The 25130-nt window shown below is 46.7% G+C and overlaps 5 non-coding genes across 5 annotated transcripts; 3 read left to right on the top strand and 2 right to left on the bottom strand.

The window, feature by feature from the left end:
- Positions 1-261: 261 nt before the first annotated feature.
- On the top strand, positions 262-343 carry trnas-uga (transfer RNA serine (anticodon UGA)). Its single transcript has one exon. It is a non-coding gene; the product is annotated as a tRNA-Ser (tRNA).
- A 3624-nt stretch (positions 344-3967) lies between these two features.
- Positions 3968-4049, top strand: trnas-uga (transfer RNA serine (anticodon UGA)). The gene has a single exon. It is a non-coding gene; the product is annotated as a tRNA-Ser (tRNA).
- Positions 4050-14289: 10240 nt separating this feature from the next.
- On the bottom strand, positions 14290-14361 carry trnae-cuc (transfer RNA glutamic acid (anticodon CUC)). The gene has a single exon. It is a non-coding gene; the product is annotated as a tRNA-Glu (tRNA).
- Positions 14362-16967: 2606 nt separating this feature from the next.
- On the bottom strand, positions 16968-17060 carry trnar-ucg (transfer RNA arginine (anticodon UCG)). Its single transcript has 2 exons — positions 17024-17060; positions 16968-17003 (listed from the first exon to the last, which is right to left on the bottom strand). It is a non-coding gene; the product is annotated as a tRNA-Arg (tRNA).
- Positions 17061-17934: 874 nt separating this feature from the next.
- On the top strand, positions 17935-18016 carry trnas-gcu (transfer RNA serine (anticodon GCU)). The gene has a single exon. It is a non-coding gene; the product is annotated as a tRNA-Ser (tRNA).
- The last annotated feature ends 7114 nt before the right edge of the window (positions 18017-25130 follow it).

A 25130-nucleotide genomic window follows, 5' to 3' on the forward strand; every position in this document is an offset into this window, starting at 1 on the left:
AACAAAAAAAAATACATATATCCGTCATTATAACCCTGATTCTAATCCTGACCTTTATCCCCAGCAGTGGAAATCTCCTTCATTGACGATACTGACGCCAATGTTATATATCTACACTCACGTTCTGACCTAGCTATCTTGAAACAAATTTCGAAATTGTCCAATCATACTATTTGTATTGGAATGATGATTTATAATTTCCGTCACTGACAATAAATCACTTCAGATGCAATGCTACGGTGGGTGATTAACATAGATGGAGCTGCGATGGCCGAGTGGTTAAGGCGTTGGACTTGAAATCCAATGGGGACTCCCCGCAAATGTTCGAGCCCTGCTCGCAGCGCTCACTCTACAGCCATCAGGGACCAGAACTTCAACTGCCTGGTGTTACATGCTCAAAATGAGGGGTTTTATTGGGTGGACCGTCTGTTGAATCCTCTACTTCCTTTCTTCCTCATTTTGACCCTCAATGCTCTGACCGTCAGACAGATACTGGCGGCGAGCAGAGTCCGCAGGGAGCTGAAGGGAAGGGGAAATTGTGGGAAACAGCGAGATCCGGAGATGGAGAGTCGGATACAATCCATCATTCTGCTCTTTAGCCTGTCGGCGAGTTTCCTTCTGTGTGGGCGACAAGCCGAAAGAGGCTGCTGAGTGGTGTAGCCGTCGTCACTTCAATCACGGGCACACGCCTCGCCACCATCGCGGATATGATGCTCAGAGTACGATGCCAAGAGCAGGCTGCGTGCATCATTCAGGACCTACACCAGACCAAACTGCTCAGACACGTCTCAACACATTAACACTAAAGATTCAGTTTTAAATATCTATTTAATTTATTGTATTGTAACTTATAGTCATATATAGAAAATAAATCAAGTTCTTAGAGAGAGGTATCATAGGTTCAGAGAAAGGGAGTTATATACAGGCCTCCAGCAGTGGACTGTGAGTACAAATAACAACGGGAGATTCACAGGCATATTAAAACGACAGTATTGCGATGGTCATTGTAGCATTTCAATATGAAGATAGTTTGGGAAAGTCTAGTTGGCGCTGGATCCCCAGAGAGGGAATTTGGGCGAAGCCTACGAGATGGCTTCTTCGAACACGCTTTGGTTGAGTCCATTAGGAAAAAAAAACAATTGTGAATTGCGTGTTGTGTTGTGATTTGTCTAGGAAGTTTAAGATACAGGAATGCTCATGATATGATCGAATTCACTCTGTAGTTTGAGAGCGAGAAGCTAAAATCACACATATGAGAATTACGTGCATTAAGTAGAACTGCAGAGCCACGACAGAGGAAAATAACAAGGTTCAGAAAGTTAATTTTATTGTCAAAATCTGCATGTACAATACAACTCTGCGATTTCTCTACTGCAGATAGCTATTAAATACAGAGAGACCATGGGTGTAGATGTAAGGGCAGACATCAACCCCGGCCCGAAAAAAATAAAATAAAAAAAACCTCGCAGACCCTCCTCTTCTGCAGCAAAAAAAAAGTAGCGAAAATTACAGTTCCCGATTACGTCACTCGCAAAAATAAAATCACTGACGATACCTGCCCTCGCCGCTTTCACTCGCAGAAAAGAACAGCGCCCAAAGTCTGGAGATGGCCAAGTGGATTGGAGCAGGGATAACGGCAGATCCACAATGACTGGTGTTCCTGGGGGCAATTGGGAAAGTGCAGGATAGATACATCCCAAATAAGAATAAATATTCGAAGGGGAGGATGAGGCAACCGTGGCCGAAAATGGAAAGTAAAGTTAGCATAAAGGCAAAAGTCGGTGCTCATAATACAGCAAGCAATAGTGGGAAGCTGGAGGTTTCAGACACTTTCAAAAACCAATGAAAAGGAATTAAAAATTGATAACAGGAAAGATTAAGTGGAAAATAATAGAGATGAAAATACCATTTTTTCAGACATATGAATAAACGGGAGGCGAGAGTGGATATCAGAAAGTTGGAAAATGAGGTGGGAGAAGTCGTAATGGGCGAAAATTAAAAGCTGGGCTGACGGAATGAATATATTGCGTTAGTCTGCGCTGTGGAAGATAGCAGCATGATGGCACCAATAAACGTGTAGGAGAGGACATAAGTGAGAGTAGATGTTAAGACAACGGAGAAGGTGCTCGTGAAGCTAATAGTACTGAAGATAGATGTCACCTGGACCTGACGACTGTACCCCAGGGTTCTGAAAGAGGTAGATGAAGAGATTCTGGAGGCATTAGTAGTACTCCTTCAAGTATCACTGCATTCCGGAATGGTTCCTGATGACTGAAAAATTGCAATTGTCACTCCACTCTGAAAGAAGCGAGGGGAGCTAAGGAAAGGAAATAATATACTGGGTAGCCTGACTTCAACCTGTTCCAAGATTCAAGGAACAGTTGAGGAGAACGGGCGAAGATTTGTCAAATAGATCATCGTGTAGTACGGTGATGCTCCTTGGAAAAAAAAGATAACAAACGTCTCTAAAAGAGGATAGATTTCAGAAACCAGAGATGCAAAGAGACCTTGTGCAGTATTCTCTAATTGCCTACTTCCAGGCTTAGTCATAGGTAAAGGAATTTTAACATGCAATTTTAACATCCAGTTCAAGAGTAGAATATAAAAGCAACAATGCAATGTTGACAGATATAAGACGTTGGTCAGAAGACACTCGGAGAGTCCAGAGGAGGTTCACGGGAATGACACCGGGAACGCATGGGTTATCGGGTTCAAACGAGGGGAGATTGATAGTTCCGTGCCTGTGCTCACTGCAGGGGCATCTCATTGAAATCTATCGAATATTGAAACGCCTACTTAGAGTAGACGTACAGAGGGTGTTTCCAATAGTGGGGTAGTCTAGGATAGAACATAGAACATAGAACAGTACAACATAGTACAGGCCATTCGGTCCACAGTGTTTTGCCGACCGTCAAACTCTGCCTCCCATATAAGCCCCCACCTTTGATTCCTCCATATACCTGTCTAGTAGTCTCTTAAACTTCACTAGTGTATCTGTCTCCACCACTGACTCAGGCAGTGCATTCCACGCACCAACCACTCTCTCAGTAAAAAACCTTACTCTAATATCCCCCTTGAACTTCCCACCCCTTACCTTAAAGCCATGTCCTCTTGTATTGAGCAGTGGTGCCCTGGGGAAGAGGCACTGGCTATGCACTCTATCTATTCCTCTTATTATCTTGTACACCTCTATCATGTCTCCTCTCACCCTCCTTCTCTCCAAAGAGTAAAGCCCTAGCTCCCTTAATCTCGAATCATAATGCATACTCTCTAAACCGGGCAGCATCCTGATAAATCTCCCCTGTACCCTTTCCAATGCTTCCACATCCTCCCTATAGTGAGGTGACCATAACTGGACACAGTACTCCAACTGTGGCCTAACCGGAATAGAAAGATGATAGTTTAGAAGAGGGATGAAGCAGAATACATTTATCCAAAGGGTGCTGCATTTGAGGAATTAGATGTCACAGACGGCTATGGAAGCCAAGTCATTGGGTGTGTTTGATGCAGTGGTTGATAATTTCTTGTTTGTTAAGGACGTCAATGTCCATGTCCAGTCGAATGGGGTTGAGGGGATCATAAATCAGCTCTGCTACCAAGGCAGAACAGACTCGATGTGACGAATTCCTGTTCCTGTCCCTTTGTTTTATGGACCTATGGATCTTATATTATTATTCTATATGTGTTATACGATACAGCTGAAATAAAACAACAAAAATACATATATCCGTCATTATAACTCTGATTCTAATCCTGACCTTTATCCCCAGCAGTGGAAATCTCCTTCATTTACGATACTGACGCCAATGTTATATATCTACACTCACGTTCTGACCTACCTGTCTTGAAACAAATTCCCACATCATCCAATGATACTATTTGTATTGGAATGATGATTTATCATTTCCATCACTGAAAATAAATCACTTCTGATGCAGTGCTGCGGTGGGTAATTAACATAGATGGAGCTGCGATGGCCGAGTGGTTAAGGCGTTGGATTTGAAATCCAATGGGGATTCCCCGCGCAGGTTCGAGCCCTGCTCGCAGCGCTAACACTACAGCCATCAGGGACCAGAACTCCACCTGCCTGTCAGTAACTCCCTGGCTGCTGTCTGAACGCTACATTCTCTGCCAAGTCCAGGCGGCAGATTTTAACACTCTTCAATACTCTTGCATTTCTACTCAGTGTCCAGAGTTCATTTCTACTCCGACTCTGATCAATCTCCGTGAGGCAGCTTAAACAACCCTTTCTCGTGTAGTTTACTTAGCGACGACATTGTTACTTTGCAAACGAGTATCTAACAATAGATTTCGAGTAGAAACAGAGCGATTGATGTCGGCGAGTTCTACAGCTGTTTGGATACAGAGCGCCTCACTTCGTTCACCAACCTTCTTCCTTCAGCTGGACTGGGGACGATTTATCGCACTGAGCAGAATTCCTGCATCCAAATCAACAGTAACTCTGGAAATTTTAGAATTAATGGCACCAATTTAATGTTAGTTATCTTCATAATTGAAGAAACTGGGAGAAGTAGCATCAATGAGTATAACGCAGCGCCCTCTCTTGCTCCCTCTGTTGGAAGATCACGTGTAAACGCATGAACAATTTTCCTTCCTCCGTCCGAACGGTGACAATTCCTACGAGCCCTCCAGCTTCCGAGTTTAAATGAAGGGATGGAAAGTAACATTTCGTTTTCTCGCTAGGGTGAAATATTCTGATGGTCAAGAAAACACTATGAGGAAAACGATGGCCCAAAGTGAACACTAAATTGATAAACTGCCGTGTAACTCTTCCACTGCCTTTCAAACTCCCCCGCTTATCTTTCTTGCCCTGTCTACGATGTGACTCTCTCCCCGCTTCACTTCCACGACTCGCTCTTTCTCTATCTCTCTCTGTAACATACACAAACCCCCACACACAAAAACACACATTCTCTCCTCTCTCTCTCTCTCCCTCTCTCTCTCTCTCTCTCTCCCCCCCCCTCTCTCTCTCTCTCTCTCTCTCTCTCTCTCTCTCTCTCTCCCCCCATCTCTCCACATTCTCCTTTCCTTCTAACTCACACTTTCCTCTCAATCCTCTCAAGGCTGAAGCAAGCGTTCAGCAATCAGTAATCAATGTCTGTGTTCAGAGAAAGGACTGCCTGTTTGGGGTGGGAAGTTTATAGATATTCCTTCACAACACAGCTGGGGTGGAGTATAGGGTAGGAGACGTGAACTGGTGCGGCAGCGTAGGAGCGAACAGGTAACAAGGCATGAAGGAGTAGCGATTTTCCAATAATTCTGTTCCCGGAACTTTAGTTCAATCCTCCGTTAAGATACGACCACCATATGAATTTGAGCTGAAAAAGAATTGAAGGTTGAACCAATAAAATATTTGCTTATTTCAATAAGAAACATTGTTCAGCCGAGGGTGGGATGGGGATTGAGATTATGACCCAGTCGCTGAACAGGGCAGACGAGTCCGTGAAAGGGAAAAGCTTTCGCAGTTTCATGTCTGTCGCTCTGCAGACTCCCCATTACACTCTTGACCAGCAAGCGACCGTACATTGTCGTACATAAGCTGGTTCGCTGATCTTCCGTCAATATCGCCCTCGCCGGTTGTGACTGGTGTGGTGTAGCGACTGTGCACACTCCCGCCATCAGCCAACGACCCACAAACCAACCCTCGTCAAAGACATGCAACGTACCTAGCTCCCATTGGTGTGTGCAGATGTCAATCTATATGTTGACCAATGGCGGAAAAGGGTTTCACCCGGTGTTTGTTCTCTCCCATCGATCCTGACTGGCTCTGCGTCCCCAAAGTCGTCTCAATCCTGAGCAAAATCTCAGAACAATGTCCCGTTTTTTAAAAGATTTATATCCATATGCTTTTATCGGAAGCTGGGGGCGTTATCAGGGCATAGAAATAAAGGCAGCCGACAGAAGATTATCTCCTCTCACCTAGGGAGACGGAAGGAGATCTGGTGGAGAACTTTTGACCGGCAAGTGTGGTATGGGGAGTAGGACTGAAAGCAAGTTTGGTCCAGCCTGATCTTTTTGAATGTCAGGGCTGGCTGAAGAGGATTAGAGTCTTGCTCTTCCTACTGTTGTCTATGTGTTTAAAGAAAAGGAATAAACAGGCATTTCTTGGGCCGCTATGCTAACTCAGTGGATATAATAGGGACCGATGCTTGGAGATCAGTTGTTCGCAATCTATATCATCAGTTTGCCCGAGGGATCATTTCCAAGTCTAAAAATGACACAAGATTTATATCTAGCTTTTGTTAATAATGCAGAGCTGTATGATTTATGCTTTGCGGGCTCTCTGTCTCTTCGAGCCTGCAATGATGCTGCAAGTTTTTTATTGTACCTGTATCTCACCGTCCCTGGGCACACGGCAATAAACTCGACTGAACCAGGCAATACTCACTGAGATTTGAGCAGTGATGAACCGGTCCAGATGAGTCAAGGTGATGTAGTCAAACTGAGTGATTACGACTGGAGTCCAATATGGGAAACATATGGTCACCCTCTTCTACAGAGAGACAGCATCACTGAGTGTGTTTAATAGGCAAGGGATTGAGGTGCAGTGAGTCGTGATGAAGATCAAATTATACATTGTATTTATTGTAAGTTATTGTCTGTAAGACCTCACACAGTTATTTCGGGCTTTATTGAGACTGCATCTGCGATATTTTTTTTTCAAAGTCATGTTCTCCTTGTCTAACAAATGTCATACAGAACAAATAACGAATCGCTGCATAAATAGTGGGCAGTGGGTCAGGTAACATCTCTGGACGATAGGAGATAGTACACAATTCCGATTCACACACTGCCGCTGAACTGAACGTAGAGAGTAGATGACTAGAGTGGGGAGCTAAGAATGGGGAAAGAGTTGGGAAGGAACTGAAGGGTACAATTGAGGATGTGTGGTTGTCAGCTCGATATGGTCACTGTTGTTCGTTAATCGTTATTTATGTCGGTAATTTTGATGCAAAATCGCGTCTTGATCAGGAAGTTTCTGCATGACACAAAATTAGGCGGTGCTGTTGATACTGAGGGAGATTACTCTTGATTACAAGCGTACCTGGTTCAATTAAAGAAGTGGCGAATGTGTTGTAAATGGATTGCCACGCAGATATGTATAATGTCGTACATTTTAGAAATACAACTTGCAAAGCACTTGTGCTGTAAATGGCCGGGCATTACCGAGTGCAATTGACACGAGGGACCCAGAGGCACAAGCTCACTGTTCGCTGATTTCGGAAGTATAGTGAAAAGCCTTTTATCATTCCGGCCTTCCTCATTCAAGGCAACAGGAAGGAACGAAAAGTAATACATTATGATAGGTCGTTGTTGAGTTTGTGGACAGAGTGCTCTGTGGAGTTTCGGACGCTCTATTATAGAAAATAGGCCATTAAACTGGAAACAGTGCAAGTGAGTTATACAATGACGTTTTCAGGACAAGAACTGGGTTATATAAAGAGCTTGTCCCAGCCTGTCGTTTGCTCATTCCAAGACGAGGAGAATGAGATTTAAAACAGAGATAAAATTAATATTAACAGCCTTTTATTTTTCTCTGCAAAGGAGACCAAATTATTTGACATTAGAATATTTGAAAGGAACATGGGCAGCAACGATTCCATGAAGAGTTCAGTGAATATGTTGAATGTCCTGCCAGAAGAAGTAGGTCAGTCAGGCAGAACAGTTTCACGGAAGTGCGGGCCCTAGAGGAATATGGTCCGCACGCAGGAAACTGGGACTTACTCTGGTGGGAAGGTGGTCGGAATGGATCTTTGAGTCGAAGAGCCTGTATCAATTCATAATTCCTTCACGACTCGTATCTGTGGGTTATGTCAGATATCACTGGACAGACATAATGTGGAAGGCAATGGCAAAGAAGAATGCTTGGTTACTAAGCCGACTACCACTATGATCAGGCGATGGAGATACAGACACATTGCTGAACAATCATGTTGTCTCTGACTCACTTTTCACTTCTTACGAACAATGCGGAACAATGGGATCCCGTGATGCGTTCACCGCCGGGACGAATGTGTAAACAAGAAGACTCCGATCAACCACCAATAGTCCGAATCAGAGTTGACGCTGGTACGTTGACTGTCCTCTTTCTTATGTTACGTACCACGTAACTGGGTTGCCAAACCAGCAGAAATGGATCACTCAGTTGGAGTCTGGAGTACTAGAACTAAGAAAGTTTTATTAAAGAAACAAGCAACACAGTAATCGAAAGGATAATAAATGCAACAGTTCAGCGATGATAAACACACATGTGCACAGAATTAAGATAACAGCATCAATCAAGCTCTATCGTTGTCTAGGGGTAAATGACCAAATTTCAAAGTGACTCAAAGTTCAGTCCAGTTTAGTAGTTCAGTTCGCAGTAATCGTTGCCATGGCGATGGACAACGTGGGGGAAGAGAGAGAGAGAACAGGAACAACTGATCATTCAGACACGGCTTCACTCACAGACCGGCGAGATGGCTCAGAAGCAGCTTTTGGGCGGGTCCTTGGTGATGACACCTGAGGTCACCGACTGTGACCCCTCCTCCAGATTCGGTCGATCCTCTGCAGTGAACCCGGCAGCCAGGCAAGGGCGGACACACACCGGGTTCCCGCTGATCGTACCTTTCCACCCTGGCCGTTGTCTGATACTGCCCACCGACTCGTGAGAGGCGTACCGCTTCCAGGGTCTCGTTACCTCGGGTGGCGTGTGTGTCTGCCTTAGCGAACCGGTCCCATTTTATCCCCCTGCTGGGGTATCGCCTGTCCATCACTTCAAACAGTTCAAGGTTCAAAGAGGGGAGCCGCTCCAGACAGCTCTCTCTCCCACGTCCCTTCATTACACATCTCCAGACGCTGCTCCATTGTTCCTTATCTCTCCTTCCCCTGAGGGCAGGTGGCAGACCAACTGCTGATGTCACTGATGCTAACCCAGGCCAGCAAACATCTTAATTTTATGTGTATTCTCGTAACACTTCCCCCCTTTAAGGATTTTTACCGGGAGGTAAAAATTACAAACATGAATACATTATTTGATACATACACAAATATACATCTTTATCAGCCATTTGGCTAACAGAGCGAGTTTGAAGCTGTCAACACCTGACATACAGTCATCACATTTTCTATTCCATTTATATGTGTTATTAATAATCCCTTAGACCAAGCTCCAACTCAGCAAACTTCATAGTGGCGAAAAACACTGATGAATTGCGACCAATGTAACCTCTCATTTGGTTTTGTCCCGGACCACAATAACAAGGGTCGTCCCATTCCGACTCAGTTTTCTCTCGCAAGGGCTTAGTAGGAGGGGGACGGGTATTGACCGCAGAGTTATTGCAAAACTTCCTGCAGTACCCCACCATCTCCAAGAGCCTTCTGAGGGCCCTCTAGTCTGTCGGGGTTGGGAGGTCAGCGATAGCCTGCACTGTAGCTTGCATCGCTGCCAGCTGCCCCTGTGTCACCACAATTCCCAGGTAAGTGACCTTCGTGTCGCCGAATTCATTTTTTTCAAGGTTCACTATCAAGCTGGCTTCAGACAGTCGTATTAAATTGCCAATACACACCTCTGTGTTCATCAGCCCTTTAGTCACTGAATTACTCATTATATATGGGTGTTGTTTACTGGGCTGAACTATTGTAACAACAATCACCCAACGTCCCAGTTCTTTGCATTGCCTCGGGACAATCAAACACACGGGTGCGAGTCGTTTAATTACTTCTTCTAAAGATTCGCTTTGTTCGGGGATTAAGGGAGAGACCTTATCAGTAGACCTGGCCAAAACAATAGCCTTCTCCCATCTGATCGATCCCATCCTAATCTTTTCAAAATGGTTTTTTTCTCTTATCAGGGGGCCCCTAGCTTCATTGATTTCCACGCTAACACCGACAAGGTTTGTTAGGATATCAAAAGCCGGTGACCGTCTCAGTTCGCGTCGGTCATGATCAATAACATTTTTCCCCCTGGGCAGCCGGTAAATCTCTCTCATGATTCCACCAACTGTTTCCTCCAGCACCGCAAAATGTCCACCGGGGGGTACCTCGTGTGCCATGTTAAAAACCTCATCTCCATAACACTTTTGCACCACCCCCCATTCCTCATCTGCGGGTATTGTCCTTGATTTCCCTTTTTTCCTTAGCACATCCTCCTCCACACAATAGTCTACTAGTTACCTTGTTAAAGCTGTGTCAGAGAGAGCTGTCTCTGCCAAAACCATCAGCCCCTCGTCTCGCTCCTGCGTCTGCACAAATTCTTTCCTGGCTACTGCTACGTCTGTCCCAGCTCCCTCACTGCCTTTTGTCTCACTACCCTCTTTCTTTCCATTTTCTACCCCCTTCTCGTACAAGGTTGGCAGAAACGTTTCAGCTAAATTTACCACCACAGCTAAATTCACTACCGCAGCCCCATGATGAACCTGTGAGCCCATGGGCGGGGCCTCAATGCTGGCAGGCTGACCTGTCAATCTCACGACTGGGAACACGATTCCTCCGGCGATGTCATTACCGAGCAAGACTTCCACGTCTTTCATCGGTAATTCGGACCTCACCCCGATCGTGACTAGTCCAGAGCCCAGGTTGCTTTGTAAGTGTATCTGGTGCAAAGGGACTGACTCTGTCCCTTCCCCAACACCTTTGACCTCTACCTCCCCAGTCTGGGTCTCTGAGCTAAACTCTAATACACTCTTCAGTATTAGTGACTGACACGCTCCCGTGTCTCTCCAGATCCGCACTGGAACTGGTTTTAACCTCTCCTTCACAGACACCAATCCGGCCGAGATAAACCTCTCGCGCCCTTCCTGGACTTTTTCAGACCTGTCCTTCCCTAGCGGTTCGCTTAACAGCTCGATACAGCCATTCAACATTGCCGTTTTTCCTTTTCCCGTCTCCTTCTTTGGGGCAAAGCACCTGGACGCAAAGTGTCCGGCTTTCCCACAATTATAACAGACGACCCCAGGAGACTTCCTACGAGACTGCTCCCGGTCTACCTTATCCTTCTCACTAGTCCCCGGCTTACTTTCTGACTTTTCCGGCGGACTCTCCCCGCCGTCCTGACTACCCTTCTGGTAGCCTTTACTCGGGGCAAACTTCATTTTATGCGTCAACGCATACTCATCCGCTAACTTAGCAGTTGCGGCTAATGTGGCTGCCTCTTTCTCATCGAGGTAGGGTCTCATATCCTCAGGGACACAACCTTTAAACTGCTCAATCAGGATCAGTTGTAGCAGTCTGTCATAATCTCCCTCTACCCCCTTCGAGGCGCACCAACGCTCACAATATGTCTGCATCTCATGGGCAAACTCCAAATACGGCGGTTCCCACCGCTTCCTCGCATTCGGGAACCTCTGCCGGTATGCCTCCGAGACAAACTCATAAATCCTGAGGATGGCCTCTTTCACCACCTCATACCTCTGGGCATCTTCCGCGGACAAAGCTGAGTAAGCTTGTTGGGCTTTCCCTTTCAGTACACTCTGAAGTAAGACAACCCACTTATCCCTCGGCCAGTCCTGACTTATAGCCACTTTTTCGAAGTGGAGAAAGTACCGAGCCACGTCGGTATCGTCAAATGGGGGAACCAGCCTAACTTCCTGGGTCGCCCGGAAACCTCCACCTTGGTTCGGCACGAGCCCCTGCTCGGCCCTTATCTTTAACTTCTCCAGCTCAAATTCCCTTTCCCTCTGTTTCTCCTCTCTCTCCAACTGTCTGTCCCTCTCTTTCTCCTCTCTCTCCAACTGTCTGTCCCTCTCTTTCTCTTCTCTCTCCATCTGTCTGTCCCTCTCTTTCTCTTCGTGTTCTAACTGCCGTACCCGGAACTCGTGCTCGAGTCTCAGTTTTTCAAGCTGTACCTGTACCGCATCTCCAGCAGGTTTTTCAATAGACACCACCCCCAGCTCACCTTGGGGAAACACACCTTTAGATACATAGTGCTCTACAATAGCTCTGTGTATCTCCTCTCTCCTCATTGTCGACTTCACCTTAGCAAGATTCAACCGTTTGGCCACAGCTAACAATTCCGATTTCCTGGCATCCTCTAATGCCTCCAAGGTCGGCGCCTTTATAAATTCCTCAGCCTCCATTGCTGCTGTTTGTCTTTTCTTTCTTTCGGGAATTTTAACCCAATCAATTTACTCCGTCCCAAATTTAGCGTTCAAAATCCCGGACGAGAACCCCACTTATGTTACGTACCCCGTAACTGGGTTGCCAAACCAGTAGAAATGGATCACTCAGTTGGAGTCTGGAGTACTAGAACTAAGAAAGGTTTATTAAAGAAACAAGCAACACAGTAATCGAAAGGATAATAAATGCAACAGTTCAGCGATGCTAAACACACATGTGCACAGAATTAAGATAACAGCATCAATCAAGCTCTATCGTTGTCTAGGGGTAAATGACCAAATTTCAAAGTGACTCAAAGTTCAATCCAGTTTAGTAGTTCAGTTCGCAGTAATCGTTGCCATGGCGATGGACAACGTGGGGGAAGAGAGAGAGAGAACAGGAACAACTTATCATTCAGACACGGCTTCACCCACAGACCGGCGAGATGGCTCACAAGCAGCTTTTGGGCGGGTCCTTGGTGATGTCACCTGAGGTCACCGACTGTGACCCCTCCTCCAGATGCGGTCGATCCTCTGCAGTGAACCCGGCAGCCAGGCAAGGGCGGACACACACCGGGTTCCCGCTGATCGTACCTTTCCACCCTGGCCGTTGTCCGGTACTGCCCACCGACTCGTGAGAGGCGTACCGCTTCCGGGGTCTCGTTACCTCGGGTGGCGTGTGTCCTGCCTTAGCGAACCGGTCCCTTTTTATCCCCCTGCTGGGGTATCGCCTGTCCATCACTTCAAACAGTTCAAGGTTCAAAGAGGGGAGCCGCTCCAGACAGCTCTCTCTCCCACGTCCCTTCATTACACATCTCCAGACGCTGCTCCATTGTTCCTTATCTCTCCTTCCCCTGGGGACAGGTGGCAGACCACTTGCTGATGTCACTGATGCTAACCCAGGCCAGCAAACATCTTAATTTTATGTGTATTCTCGTCACACTAATTAAACGTGTCTTGCTGGTGCACAGGCAGACAGATAGCAAATAGATTAGATGAAGAAGCTTACATGAGCGCTAAACGGGCACAGTATATTGTCATGAAACGGTTTTTGATCTCACCGGTAAAGCAGATGAAATTAATGAAACATTCCAACAGTTCCACTGCAGGGACCTGGAACCTGGAATAGTCGAATCACTCCACTCACCATGTACAGATTCTTCAGAGCGAAACGAGCAGGAGGTCCTTCTCGGAGGTAGAGAGGGTACAGACGAACTTAGGCTGGGAGAATGGACAAAGAAGTGGCAGATGGGATGCAGTGCAGGGAGATACATGGTCGAACACTTTGCTATCAAAAATGAAGGAGCACACTTTCTAAAAGGAGAGAAAATGCAAGCAATAAAACTGAGGCGCTAAGAGCCTTGGGAGTCCTTGTACAGGCCTCCCATTGCGACGTACACAACTACACCATAATGTCCCAAAGGCTAATTTGTAGGTTGAATCTGTGGTGATAAAGGCACATGCGATGTTCGCTTTCATTTCAAGAGGACTAGAATATAAAGCAAGGATGTGATTCAGAGACTTTACAAAGCACTGGTGAGGCCTCGCTTGGAGTATTGTAAGCATTTTTAGTTCCTTTACCTGAGGAAGTATTGCTGAACCTGGAGAGGGTTCCAAGGAGATTCAGAGAAATGATGCTAGGATGGATTGGCTAGTGATATGAAGAGCGTTTGCCGGCGCCGGGCCCGCATTCACTGGAATTCAGTAGGTTGCGCGGTGACCTCATTGAAAACTATCGAATGGTGAAAGGCCTTGATAGGGCGGATGTTGAGAGGATGTTTCCTATGGTGGGAGAAAATAAGACCAAAGGACGCAGCCTCGCGATAGGGGACCGTCCTTTTAGAACAGAGATGAGGAGTGAGTTCTTTAGCCATAGAGCGGTGAATCTGTTGAATTCGTTGCCACGAGCCCCTGTGGAGTCCAAGTTTTTTTGTATAATTGTCAGAGATCGATAGATTGTTGATTGATCAGGGCATGAAATGATACAAAAGCAGGAGAATGGGGCTCAGAGGAAATGTCGAAGCAAACCCGATGTGTCCGAGGGCCTAATTCTGCTCCTATATTTTGTGGTTTTATGGTGCTGAATCAGGCCAATGCAGGTTAAGCATAGACAGGAATGGGGTTATAGTGGAAGCAGGCTAATCCACACCATAATTTAAAATTAACACATTAAATTACAGCGGCAATATGTTAATTCCCTGACCGGGAATCGAACCCGGGCCGCGGCGGTGAGAGCGCCGAATCCTAACCACTAGACCACCAGGGAAGCTGATAAAGCGCTGCACACAGCAATAGACAACTATCAAATGAGCAAAATACTTTATACTTCATACTTTATTGTCGCCAAACAATTGATACTAGAACGTACAATCATCTCAGCGATATTTGATTCTGCACTTCCTGCTCCCTGGATTACAAATCAATAGTAAATATTAAAAAAATAAATTATAAATCATAAATAGAAAATAGAAAAATGGAAAGTAAGGTAGTGCAAAAAAACCGAGAGGCAGGTCCGGATATTTGGAGGGTACGGCCCAGATGCCGGTCAATATAAAACAAATCCTATAGGTAAATAATAATAATGAATAAATGTGATAAGTATTGCCAATAATCCACCGCTCAGCATTTTGCAGATCCCTTGTTCATCCAGTGCTTCTGGTTAAGGAACACTCTGGACTCTGAATGAATCTAAGGTAAACACTCGTTCTCCGTGTCTTTATAAAGATTGTGACATTCAGATTCTCTTATGAGACCTGGGTCATTTTCATTTCTGTCTATCGCCTCGAAGCAATTCAGTGGTCGGCCCTACGATCCAGCGACCACATCACTGTTGCCGATACATCTGGTGTCTTCTTCCTAAAGGCTAATTTATACTTCTGCGGCACTTCGACGCCGTAACCTACGCAAATGACCAACGCGCTTTGTGAGCATCCCTCCGCCTGGATGGAGGTAGGAGAAAGAAAAGCAGACGGTCAGAATGCCCGAAATATGGTCTGGCGATGGAATGGTAGGCTTTCCTGGAATGGCGGCGACTCCTGGGCTGGGCGAGGAGCTCCAGCGCAGGACGAGGAAATCCAGCACAGGACGAGAAGCTCCAGCACAGGACGTGGCTCTTAGAGTAGATTTGGCTCTGTTCTTGGACTCGGCTTGATTAGGCTCTTACGTACGGAGCCGGGACCCTCCTTGGAGCGCAGGGCCGGGATCCTTCTGGGACGCAGGGCAGGGACCTTTTCAGGGCGCAGGGCCGGGACTCTTTTAAGGTGCAGGGCCGGAACACTTCTAGGACACAATGCACGGACCCTTCCAGGACGCAGGGCCGGGACACTTCTTGAACGCAGGGGCGGAACCCTTCTAAGACGCAGGGCCGGGACCCTTCCAGGACGCAGGGCCGGAACACTTCTGGGACACACAGGCGGGTCCCTTCTAGGACGCAGTGCCGGGATAACTGTCGAGGATACTTGCCGAGGTGACTGCACAGAAAACCGCCGAGGTAACTGTGAGGGTTTCAGATGGGGAGGGGAAGGGAACAATCCAGCAGCCAATCCTTGATTTCCAGAGGTATTTATGTGCCAGCCCAAAACGAGAATCAAGCGCCTCAATTAAGGCACTCAATGGAACAAGGGAAAACTGGAAAACCCGGAATAAGGATCGATGAACCGGACTGTGAACGGGAATGCGGATTTCACGGACCGGACCATGACAGGTACATGGACTGTTTTACTTAGCCAACGAAATGGGAGACATATCTGGACTCAGGCGAGTGTCCATGGCTACCCATTGAATTTGGAGTTAGTAGGAGGAACCGACGCAGAAACTGTTGAGGTGAGGACCAGTTCTGCCAGACGGAGGATGGTGATGATAGAGGGGAACTGGTTGGTTCTTTCCTTGAGAAATGTGGAGATTTTTAAGGCCTTTTAATACGGGGACTGGACGTCCATAGAGAAAATGAGACGGTCATAGCCAGGGAACTGGAATTTAGTGAGTCGATCAAGAGCTCGGGAAGGTTCGCGAATGCAGGTGGGAAGGGACTGAGTATGGGGCATAGGATGGACTGGAGCTATGAGAACACAGGATCAGTTGGGCAGGAGTAGGCCGAGACAATGAGCCTACCTGGACAATCAGATTTGTGAATCCAGTCGGAGGTAGAGCGAGCAGTTCAGGGCAATGGATCCATGAGTTTTCTACAGTGAATGCAGGTTCTCCAGAGTTGATGACGTCAGTGATACTGTCGGAGACAGTACTGTGATCGTCCGCAGCCGGAGCCGGGATTATTCAAGGTGTAGGGATGAAGATGTGTCTGAGAGTTCCCGCCTTGTCTCAGCAAGGTAGAGGTCAGTCCGCCACTCTACAACAGCAGCAGTTTGTCTGCGGGATTGAAGGTAAATTTGGGGATGGGGGTTGAGATTTGGGAGGGCAGCGTATTCAGAGGGGTACTGTCTGCGGAGAAGTGAGGATTCCCGATACTGAGGCGGTTGATGTCTAGTTGGCAATTAGTGATGAAGATATTCCAGAGCAGGCAGAGGACCAGCGCGCTGAGTCCAAGAAGAGGAGGAGGGTTGGAGACAAGAGAATGTACCTTCACTGCTGGGTGGTGAATCCTCGCCGATAAGGTGTGCTCGGAGACGGAGCTCAATGGGAAATAAACTTCACCTTCCCAGCAGCACCTCCTGAGCGTCTGAGAAGCTCCAACCAATTGTTTATGAAAGTGTCTGCAAAAATACCACATAATATTATATGTTGTGAAGTCGAGGCATTACGTTTTCACCGAGGGTGTAGTACTCCGGTTAATCCCCACGCGGAATTGAGACAACCAGTTGGCTGCAGGCAGGGAGTGAGAGACAGAATGGAACCGAATCCGCCAGGTTTTCAAAACGACCGTGGCAGGACTCGAACCTGCAATCTTCTGATAACTTCCACCATGTCAAGCACCGAAGTCAGACGCCTTATCCATTAGGCCACACGGCCGTATTTTGTGAGAAAGGGAACATGCTGAATGCTGCAAGGAGTTTCCACCTGTTAAGTGGCTTCCTGACCGAGCTAAAAGTACACGCAAGCAGTGATTTCATCCCAGGTGAACATTCGACCTGTTGTCAATATCTCTCCATGCATTCCTGCTTTGGGCTGTACAATATTTAGTTTCTGTCACACAGAAAGGAATTCTCAAAGGCACATGCCACGGTCTTTTACAGCGGCGTTATATTCTGGGATTGGAATCAGTGAAATGGTCCACCACATTCAATACATTATTGATAGAGTGAACTCGATTTCTTTTCAGGTTTTCAGCCGTTGGTTTGGTATTCCCGAACCGAGCAGCCATGTGTATGTGTCGGGTAAGCGTTCGGGTGTTCGGATCTGCGGCTGCGCACAGCCGGGCGTGCCGTCAGCGCGTCATAATGTGGTAACTATCGGGTTATTGCATTTGCCCAAAACAGGGAAAATCGTCATTCTGAACCAGATGGCAAATTCCTATAATATCTGTTTACTTGAAATCAAGCAATATGATAACAAAGCTATTCAAATTTTATTTAATTCGACATAAATTTATCTCATTTTACAACTCAAAACATTCACAGTTTCTCCGAGTTACAGAGCACGGATTCGATAGATGTGTCACAGCACGTCCATGGGGTCCAAAGTGCATAAAATACCTATTTCCATGTTTCCTGTGGTTGGCACACATCTCTCTAAACTGTCCTTATCCAAACTCCATGAATTCTGGTAAGCACGGCGAGCAAAGTAATTCGGCCTAGAATCTGAACACACATGGGTGGGCCTAAAGCAGAAGTTTTAAATGCTGTGAAGAAAATCAGAACTTCGGAGCACAAGAGAGAGAAGAGCAGACGAGGTGGCCGAGAGGTTAAGGCGATGGACTGCTAATCCGTTGTGCTCTGCACGCGTGGGTTCGAATCGCATCCTCGTCGCGACATGTTAATCGGGGGGACCACTTTTGAAACTGTCACTTTAAAACATCCAAGCCTCCAAATTTTGTCACAGGGACGCCAGGCGGTTTGTTATCTGAGTCATGAAAAGCGATATTCATCATTAATTTATCACCAAATTTGGCCTCAATACCACAAGATATAGGAGCAAAATTAGGCTATTCGGCTCACCGATCTCCGCCATTCCATCACTGCTGACGTCTCACCTTGAATATTGTGAACAGTTTTGGGTCCCTCACCTTAGAAAATACGGGCTGGCACTGGAGAGAGTCTAGAGGACGTTCACAAGGATGATTCATGACTCCGGGACTGTACTCGCTGGAATTCAGAAGGATGGGAGGGGGATCTAATTGAAACTATTCGAATATTGAAAGGACTAGACAGAGTAGATGTGGAAAGGGTGATTCCCATGGTAGGGGAGTCTAGGACAAGGGGGCACAGCGTCAGGATGGAGGGGCGCCCTTTCAAAACAGAGATGCGTAGAGATTTATTTGGCCAAATGGTGGTGAATTTGTGGAATTTATTGCCACATCCAGTTGTGGAGGCCAGGTCGCTGGGCGTATTTAAGGCAGAGTTTGGTAGGTTTTTGACTAGACATGGCACCAAATGTTCTGAGGAGAGGGCTGGGAAGTGGAGTTCATGAGGAGAGAAAAAGAAAGATCAGCCATGATTGAATGGCGGAGCAGACTCGATGGGCCAGATGGACGAATTCTGCGCCTATTTCTTATGTTCTTATGGTCATACATATCATTCCTCTCAACTCAATTCACCTGCCTTCTCCTCGTCACATTTGACACCCTTACTACCTGTCCACCTCCTCAACTACCGCTTTAAATATACCCAGTTACTTGCTTTTCACGGCTATCCGTGGCAATAAATTGCACAAATCCATAACTCTCTGGCTACAGAAATTGCTTTAGAAAAGGGACGTCTTTCTCTGAGGTTGTGCCCGCTGGTCCTTGACTCCAGTACTACAACTCTAGTACTGTATGTCCAGTCTATCTTGGTCTGTCAATATTCGATAGATTTCACTGAGATCCCCGACTCGTTCTTCCAAATTCCAGCGACCAAGGCCCAGGGTCCTAAAATATTCCTCATAGGTAACTCTTTTATTCCGGGCATCAGTCTCTTGACGGTCCTCTGGACTCTCTCCAATGCCGGCACATCTGTTTTAGATAAGGGACCCAGACTTTCACCATATTCCATCTGCAGTCACATAAAAGTCTTATAAAGGCTCCGCATTACACATTTGTTTTTATTTTCTAGTTCTCTAGAAGTAAATGTTGACAGCCCATTTGTCTCCCTTTCTACCGTATAGTCCATCTGGCACTTCATTGCCATTTCATCTGACCAAGGTCTTCTGCAAATTTTCTGCTCCCTCAAGACCACCTACCCTTCATCCTACGTTGGATTGTCCGCAATTTTGGCGGCAAAGTCACCAAGTTCTGGCATATAAATTGAAAAGATGTGGCCCTAATACCGACTAGTCACCGGTATCCTGACCAGAAAAGGAAGGGGAGGGAGGGAGGAGAGGGAACGCCGACTCAGACCATGAGAGGCCTGTGTCGGGCATTTTCATGCCTTACAAGCCGCAGAGTGGAAGTGTGTGTGGGGCGCCACGCCTCGTATCTACTAGAGCAATGTGTGATTAACAGCCTTGCTCAAGGGCACAAACACGCTGACACAGCTGAGTCTCGAACTAGCGACCTTGAGGTAACTAGACGAACGCCTTAACCACTTGGCCACGACCAGAAAAAGTCCATTTTATTCTAACTGTTTCCACCCAAACAGTGATCCATCTATCTACGGCGGTATCTTTGCAGTATTATGAGAGGCCTTTCGCGTTTTTTAGCAGAATCGTGTGCTGCACTTTGTCAATGACCTCCTGAAAATCCAAGTAAACAACATTCAGTGACTCACCTTTGCATATGCTGCCTGTTATTTCCTCAAAGAATTTCAAGCGATTTGTCAGGCTAGATTACTCCTTGAGGAAACCGTGCTGAATTCGGCCTATGTTATTATGTGCCTCGAAGTGCCGCGGAAACTTCATCGTTAATAATAGCCTGCAACATCGTCTCAAACACTGAGGTCGGGCTAACAGGCTGATATTCTCTCTTTTCCTTCCCTCCCTTCTTAAAGAGTGAATGACGTTTCCAATTTTCAAAACTATTCGAGAATATTGTGCTTCTCGACGGATCACTACAAGTGCCTCCACAATATCTTGGGAGAAGTAGATTGGCGTGAATGTGGACACAATATGCCATGGCGATTAGTTTCGCTTTATCGCTCTCCCTGCGCCTGTCCCGTCATTTATCGTCAAGGTGTGGAGACTTCATACAGCCTTCGGATTCGTCTCCATAAAGGCAGCCACGAATAAAAGAAACCTAATAAAACTAATTAAAACGAAAGAGGACTGTCAAACACCCGGTGAGCAGAGAGAGCAAGAGATACATATCGTACAAAAATAAAAGCATGAAAACAGTATTCAGGTCACAAAGCCAGGCATCACTGCAGCGGACAAGCAATCCACCAGTTGCAGGTCACAGCCTCAGGCCAGCACAGAGACGAGCAAAATCCCGCGGAGCAATAAGCAGAGCCGAGCAGTCACTTACCTGTAACAACGGGCCATTTCTATCTGGTCTGTTTCTTAAATTGTCAAAACTTTGTGACATTCCTCGCTCTCTGTTACTTCGATCGCCCTCGGGATCGGATTTCGTAGCTTCGATTCGGCCAGTACCCGAAACCGGCGTCGTCTGTATTTCCATTTGACTTAGAGTGTGTTTCCAAGTTTTCTGATAACTGGAAAGGAGGTGAGAGGGCCGGTTTTAACGCGCAACTTTGGACTTACGTACTGGTAGATAGAAAGAGTAAGTGAAAAGTCGGTATGTGGAGGTTAATGGTGGAAAATGTGAGGGAAGAAGAATCCAGTAGAGAACATTACACGTAAGTGATGTTCAAAAGAGATTGAAATGTTCTTGTGTGTGAGAATAGTATGACGCTGCATGAAGCTGTCAAGGCAGCAAACGCCACAATGGTATTTATTACAACAGGGCTGGGGATTGGGAATACAACTGTACAGAGTATTAGCACAGCCACACCTCGACCACTATGTACGTTTCTGAATCAATTATTTAATAGAGAGTACGTTCACGTTGACAGTCCAGAAGATATTACCTCAGCAAGTTCCTGGATCAAAGGTGTTTTCCTATCACGAATGGCTGAAGATGATAGAATGAGGGGTGATCTATTTGGACCAGACAGAAGCTGAGAGGACACAGCAGGGTGGATGTTGAGAGGGAGGCAGTGAGATAAATAGCATGGAAATGGGCTCCTCAACCTGTAAACTTCATGATAGCCATCAAGGACTATTATAAAACTAAATATGCCCCAGCCCTTTATATTCCCCTCACATGACCACTTGCTCTCGTCTGCATGCTGCCGCTCACCTACATTTAAAGAGACACATAAAGTAAATCAAAATCACACATATATTTGGGATGTTGGAGGAAACTGGGACATCGAGTCTAAATCACCTGTCATTACGCGGATTTGTGTAATCTCCACTTACCCCCACCCAAGGGATAGGTTTCGTTTTGCAATAGAGCTTTCAAAAAGGGACATAATGAGTGCTGATGTACAACTGAGGTAGCTCGTAATTTCTTCCTGCAGAAAGAGCGAGTGGCTGGAATTGTCTACCTTAGAGGTTTGCTGAGATTAGATCACATAATGAGGTAGAGGATACATTTTCAAAGACTGGGGATTTTGACATGAACGAGGAGAAAACTTATGAGAGGAGAAAGATTCATAGATAGTATCGACTGGCAGGGCATTTTTGATGGGCCGAATAGTCTGCAGTTGCATCTATTTGTTTATGTTCCTGTCTAAAGAGAAAGAGCGATCTCGGGTGGTAACCTCAGAACACAGGGACTTGGCGGGCAGGTTTGGAGGATTACCTTCAGGATGATAAAGTGAATAGGGCTGGGCAGCAACGATATCCAGAGGGAATTCACACCTCTCCCCGCCCCTCGTCCCTCTTTCACCTCAGTCTCATTTGTATTGGTTGTTCAAAGTCTTTGGGAAGAGTCTGGCCACAAAATATTCATTGTGCATTCCCCCCCGCACAGATTAGTTGCCTGACCTTCTGAGTTCCTGCAGCAATTTCTTATTTTATATATACGAATCTGGAGTCTCTCGTGTCTCCATGGTGTTCAATGCTTCTGTGAATTTTCACCAGATGTTATCTCTGTCTCTGTGTTTCCCATGGTGACTGCATCTTTCTCTGTCTGACAACTTCCTGTAACAAACACCACATCAGTCAATACTGCTGCCGCAAAACAAATAATTTTACGACTTACAGGTCAGTGATGATATATCTGATTCTGATTGGAAATGACCTATGGAAAGTATAACAGGCAGCAAGAAATTCAAAGTACTCCAAGCAAAATCATAGGTTGATCAACTGTGGCAATTGACTGCGTCGTGGGATAGGAATTTATAATCAATTTTAATAAATGTACTCACGCAGTAAAAGCCCATTCAAACCAAGCAGACCTAGCCTACGTTTGTCATCTGTACCAGCTACATTAACCACGCCCCTTTTAAGTGACCGTCACATTACCTATCCCCATCTCTCATCATGCAATTAGACAGAGTCCCTTTGAATAAATATTAAGCTGAATTTATAGGAATTATCTCCATGTGTAAAGAATTCCCAATGACAGCTGCAGATATCAGCTGAGTTCCCAGGAATATAATGGCAACAATTCCCTGTGGAAAATGGCAGTGCACAGAATAAATCCCCCCACATTAGCACAATGTCCGTGTTGGACAATGGGATGTGCATACAGGAATATAATAGATATAGAGTGAGCGGGGCATACATCCCCACGATCAAACCCCATACAATAATGTTGAACCCACTGTGTGGTGCGCTCCCACGCATGAACATTTCCACCCGTAGAATGGCCTTTCATCATCAGTCCTCTCTTTTTCTCACAATCTTCCTCAGTACCTGGATCATCAGAGTTTTGGTCACTCTGTTGTTGGAATAAAATTAATAAACTGGAAGTAGTGTAGGAAGGTTTGAAGAGGATGTTACTTGTCTACAGAGTCAGATTTATGGGGTGAATTTGTCCAGGCTGGGTATATATTCCTTTGAACGTAGAGGAATGGGGACAAAAGTTACTGGAATGTTTAAAAACAGAAGAGTCATATATAAGGCTGTCGCTGACAGTTTTGCTCCTGAGTAGGAGTGTCGAAAATGACTGGCACAGTTTTAAGTTGAGAGGGAAAAGATTCAGAAGGTGCTGAGAATCAGGAATGAGGCCAGAAAAAGTGGCTGACGCAGCTTCACTGGGATAATTTAAGGAGCGCTTGACATGGTCCGGTCCGTGAAGTCCGTATTCCGGTTCACAGTCCGGTCCATCGACCCTTGCTCCAGGTTTTCCTGTCTACCCTGTTTCTGTTCTTGTTGAGCTCTAATTGAGGCAGCCGATGCTCGTTGGGGCTGGCTGCATAAATACCTCCAGAGACCAGGGCGTGGTTGATGGATTGTTCTTGTCCTTACTCCTTGTATCCCTTGCTCTGCCTTTTGTTTCCTCGCCTGAAGCCCTGCCTTGTCTTGCCGCTAACTCTCGCCTCACCTGAAGTTCTCGTCTCGCATTGCATTGCCTGAAGCCTTGCCTTGTCTTGCTGGTAACTATCGCCTCGTCTCGCCTGCAGTATTGCCCTGGAGCCACCCTGTACCTAGTTCCCTTCCTGTCTCTTGCCTCCGCCCCGGTAAGTCAGGCCGTCTTGCCGTTACCTGCCGTTGGTTCTGTCCCTTCCAGTCCCTTGCCTCCGTCGGGTAAGCCAGGCCGTCTCGCCGTTGCCTGCCGTTGGTTCTGTCCCTTCCTGTCCGTTGCCTCCATCGCGTAAGCCAGGCCGTCTCGCCGTTGCCTGCGGTTGGTTCTGTCCCTTCCTGTCCCTTGCCTCCGTCGGGTGGTGATCCGCGACCTGCCCAGGTGAACCACGCCTTACCCAGGAGGATCCTGCCTAGCCTCAAGCCTGAAGACTCCAGCCTCCTGCTTCCTGCCAGGCCTCACCTCTAGCTTCAAGCCTGAAGACTCCAGCCTCGTCCTGCCTGCCTGCCAAATCTCGTCCTTGCCTAGTTCTGGGGTCCGAGCCAGAGGCAAGACCCAGGTACAGGGTCCTTGTCCAGTCTCTGGCCCGGAGTCCAAGCCCGGGCTCCTAGCTCTCTCGTCCAGTCCTATTCCGGGTTTCCGGTTTTCGTGACAATGTCCTTGCCCTCTGCCTGTATCCTAGTCCTGACCCTAGTACTTCAGTGTCTGTGTCTTGCACTTGGGTCGGTTCCCAGCCACCTCCGTATGAGAGCGCTTCGATCGGTACACGGGCGATGTTTAAGTAAGTTGATAATAGTTGGTCTGATTATTTATCTAAGGCATCCGTTAGTCTTGCGAGACCATGGATCTGCGCCTGGAAAGTCTTCACTTTCCAGGGCGCAGGCCTGGGCAAGGTTGTATGGAATACCAGCAGTTGCCCATGCTGCAGGTCTCCCCTCTCCAAGACACCAATTTTATCCAAGAGAAGGGCATTAGGACCCATACAGCTTGGCACCAGTGCCGTCGCAGAGCACTGTGTGATTAAGTGCCTTGCTCAAGGACACAACACATTTCCTCGGCTGGGGCTCGAACTCACGACTTCTGGGTCATTAGTCCAATGCCTTAACCTCTTGGCCAGTATCAATATTGAAATGTAAGGGTCAAAGCTAAAGTCGAATTTACAATTATAATTAGCACAAGAGCATGGATGCACAGTTACAATGTGCGAAGTTTCTGTACATCCAAACTCACCTGGAAGGACTGTTTAGAGCCCTGAATGGTAGTGAGGGAGGAGGTGTAGGGGAAGGTGTAGCACTTGCTCCGCTTGCAAGCGTACGCGCCAGGAGGGTGATCAATGGGGGGGGGGGGGATGGCCAAGGAGTCGGGTGGGGAGCGATCCCCGCGGAAAGCAGAAGGTGGCGGGGTGGGGAGTGAAGCGAAGATACGCTTGGCAGTGGGATTCCGTTGGAGATGGCCATAAGAGGAGAGAGATGGAG

The sequence above is a fragment of the Mobula hypostoma genome, unplaced genomic scaffold (assembly GCF_963921235.1).
Source record: "Mobula hypostoma unplaced genomic scaffold, sMobHyp1.1 scaffold_96, whole genome shotgun sequence".
NCBI classification, from domain to species: Eukaryota; Metazoa; Chordata; class Chondrichthyes; order Myliobatiformes; family Myliobatidae; genus Mobula; species Mobula hypostoma.